This window comes from Apteryx rowi, unplaced genomic scaffold (assembly GCF_003343035.1).
Source record: "Apteryx rowi isolate R43461 unplaced genomic scaffold, aptRow1 scaffold_527, whole genome shotgun sequence".
In the NCBI taxonomy this organism is placed as follows: Eukaryota; Metazoa; Chordata; class Aves; order Apterygiformes; family Apterygidae; genus Apteryx; species Apteryx rowi.
Window position 1 is genome coordinate 113919 of NW_020450791.1, and position 3982 is coordinate 117900.

Sequence of the window (3982 nt, forward strand, 5' to 3'; positions counted from 1 at the left end):
GAGGGCATCATCCACAGGGAGGAACATGGGGTCTGGCTGCCAGCTTGGTTGCGGCTCTCACATTCTCAACAGCTAGGTTCAGACAGCTGCTCCCTGTCTGTATGGCACAGAGCAGCTCATGCTAATTCAGCATGTTTGATCTTGGCGAGAGGTGCATCTCCTTTATCCGTCCATCAGTGATCCAGACCAGCTGGCCTACTTGGAGGCTGATGTCAAGAGCATTACTGGTAATATTGGTTTCTCCACTCTTGAAGATCTATGCAGCAATACTGGGCAAGATCTTCCGGCTTAGATGTGGTCACTAGGCTGGCTGGCAAAAGCAGGCTGAGCATTCAATGGTGCCTTGATGTCTGTCACACAGCCTTTGGAGACTTTCAGCCTGAACATTTTCATATGATCATTATCAGCAGTCCAGCTTGGAGAATAAGTGCTTGTCCCCAGTATGCCTGGCTCACCCATCCTGGAGGAGCAGCTCTCCTGCAGTTCCCAGGGATCTAGCAAAAGATTTTGCAATAAGTAAGGTCTGCTGGCCATGTTCTAGCCTGCTTCTGGTCAGTACCTGGTGACCAAGTTATTACCAGCTGGATACACACTGCTATTTCTTCAGGTCTTGCCTGTCTCTGGCATGAGGCTTGCTGATAGTGCATCTGCTTTGACAAGGTTCTTCCCAGAGATGTAGAAGACTAAGTGAGGTCTGTATTATGCAATTTTGATTTATTGTGAGTCCAGATAGCATCCCATGGGTTTATGGTCAGCTTTGATGGATATGGTGAGGCTTGCAAGGAAACCTCAGAAGCACTCATGCACCTAGGACAAACTCTGGAAATCATTTTATCTGTCCACACTGCCTGTGTCCATGACATGTATAGCACAGGTTTGAACTTGCTGTTGTCCTTTTCCAGGAGAGCTCCCAGCCCATGAAATTACAATGGCAGCTGAAGTTGTGGCCGGTTAACTCAGGTCTAAAATAGCCACACTTGGAGTGGGACAAAAGGTCCTGGTGATCACATCAAATGCTGCCATCTGACCAGCTCCATGGAGAGGCATGGCGTTTCCTCCAGAAGTGATAGTGTCAGCCAAGGTCGACCATGCCCAGACCCTGCTCCCTCCTTGTGAGGCCAGTAAGCTCAGCCCAGTCTGTGGATGCTGTCTGCTGTCTTCTTCTCAAGCTGTTTAATGACAGCGGCAATTGTGCAATCCACAAGCACGTGCTTGCTTGTGTCGAGGATAAGTGCATCTTCTGGGAGTATCACAGTGCTCTGCAATGACAGCCAGGCTGCAAACAGGATGCACTGAGCAATGTCTTGTGTCTCACGAAATGCTCTTTGGTGGCGAGGAAATCCAAACAGCAGGCTTTGAAATGGGACTCCTTAGCAGAGGAACCATGCAGTGGGAGAGGTTGGCTCCTGGTGGAGGGGTGTCTGCCAAAAGCCATAGCCATCTGGAAGTGCTGCAGGTTTCTGCCTGCTGTGGCTGGCAGCATGTTTCTGTGCCAGCTGGCATGGGGAGCTGATGGGCATGTCCCCAGACACATTCCCACTCAACCACAGGCTCATCCCATGCTTGGGGTGCAGCCATCATCTCAGCGGCTTTGGGGATGACATCTTGTGGTCTTCCCTGCAGGTCTTCAGCAAGTGAGGAAGCCTGGGGGCTGGTGAGCGTGTGAGGGGCTGAGTAAGACTGTCCCCACCACCTCGGCCTGCTGCACACCCTGACTGCACTCACTTCTGCAGGTGGAGTTTGGAGCTCAGCCCCTGAGATGGATCTACCCAAAGTGACTCTGCAGCTCCACAGTGCTCGCTTGCAAATGGCCTTGTTATGAGCCAGATCGAACTGGTTACCTTCCCAAGGACAGCCATATCACAGACCTGTGTGATTTTGGAAGCTGATCATATCTGCAGTCCCCAAGCTGTCTGCTCTGGGAAGGCACTGCATTCCTGCAGGCATCAGCTGGCTCAAGTGCATGGGATGGCTCAGCGGCAGAGGGCTGAGGGCAGAGAGGGGGACATGTGTGAGTAGCATCTCCAAATGGCACTTGCTGTGCACACCAGTTTTGATCATGTAGATGCCTGGAGAAGGGTCTGCAGTAGATGCATACTGGAAGTCTGTCATGCATAGAGATTTCATTGCTGTGGGGCTGGTCGGAAGGTCTGCTGTGGTTTGGGTTGCTAGTTCTCTATGGGGCTGCTGAACACCCTTAGAAATCCTTTGACTGGATGCAGAAATAACATTGTCTGTATTACCCATGGCATTCACAGGGCTTGGCATGTCTCTATTTGCTTCTTGACTTCTCAGTCTATCTGCAGTGGGTCTATCCAGTGTCAAGTGGTAATTCTCCCACAGGCCTTGGCTGGTGCAATCAGTCCACCAGGCAATGGGTGGTGAGATCATTGAGGGGTAGCATGGCACAAGGACCATAACAAGACTGCCAGAAGACTCATCTTCTTCTTGAAAAGGGGAAAGAAAACTTTAATCTCTCATCCACATAATTAAGGAGAATATCAGATGTTTGCCACACTTCCTTAAGAAAATAACTTGGCTTCTTCAACCCTTGAGCAGCAGGCCTGAGTGGTATCTCCAGCACTGCAGTTTGGCAGAGTTGATCTGTTCTGGCTGTTGCAGGTCTGGCACTTTCCCAGGATGTTTGGCTCAGCTGCATGGCCACAGCAACCATCACCAGCCTTAAGAACTGTCTTGACAGAGAAACAGCACCACAGCCCCCATGTGACTGCGCAGGTGATGACACTGGGGTGACCATGGAGATGTCCATCTCCCCTGCTTCTGTAGCTCCTTCTACAAATGTAGCTTCCCTGGAACAAGTGCTGGTTGCCCAGGGATGCATCAGAGCTCATGTCCTGGTCCTTCCTCAAGCAGCTCTCATAAGCTGGGGCTTCACAGTCCCTGCAGCCATGTCCAGGCTGCTCCTTCCCACAGGCAGCGCTAAGTTTTCAGCTGAGCTTGAGGGTGGCACATCTGTCCCCAAGCTCTGCTCATTGGACTGTCCTGCCCTGGGAAGTGCCAGCTGGAGACACCCCAGGCCTGGGCAGCACAAAGCCCTCCTGGCTTGCTGTCCTGAGGCCTGGTAGACCTGGGCAGAGGGGCTGTCCACCCCGGGGGATGTGCCATGGCATATAAGCAGGATGAGGCCACAAGCAAGACCTGGTACCCCTTATTTCTCCTACAGAGGGGTCTCCCTCACTGCCTCATGCCTAGAAGCCTGGGCAGAGCAAGGAACTAATTTGCACAGGATGTTGTTATGACTTTGGCTGGGAGGAAGGAACTGATGGGGAAGGTGCTGGTTGCTCCAGACCCTCTGGCCAGGCAGGGCTGTGCAGTGGGAGCCTCAGGGCCTTCATTAAATGCCACAGCTGCTCCTCTGAGAGATCCTGTCACCCAGAGAAATGACTTGGGCAAGCCAGGAGCCAGGCTGGGAAGCCATGGGCAGTTAATTGCTGGTAATGGGCTCCCTGGTGGCCACCCACCTGCAGGTAAGACAGCTGCACTCCTGGGAAGTCACAATCTGCTGACCAGGAGCACTTGCTGGGCTCTTCTGTGGCATGACATGCTGTGCTGAGGGCTCCAGGCTGGGGAAGACGAGCCAGTTCTGGCTGGGGGAACCCCACTCCTGTAAGGCCACTTTTGGGAGCTCCCTGCTCTTACAGCTCTCTGGTAACACAGCCGTGCTAGACCTTCCTGGGGACTCTCCCTATCCCTGCTGGTATCCCCTGCCTCCACCAGACCTTTCTGGGATTTCTGAACATTCTGCTTCCTGGCAGCACCTCCAAAACCTTCCCCTAACCTCTTGCTCCAGCTTCTATCAGGAATTGCCCTCCATTTTTCTGAGGTGGCCCTTCCTCAGAGCAACCCATCTTGTGCCCATCTCCCCAGCAATCAGGACACCCTCCCAGCCGTGCTGGTGAAGGGACCTCAGTGCTTCTGGCACAGCCTCCTGCTCATGATGGGGCCATCACAAGCACCTGAT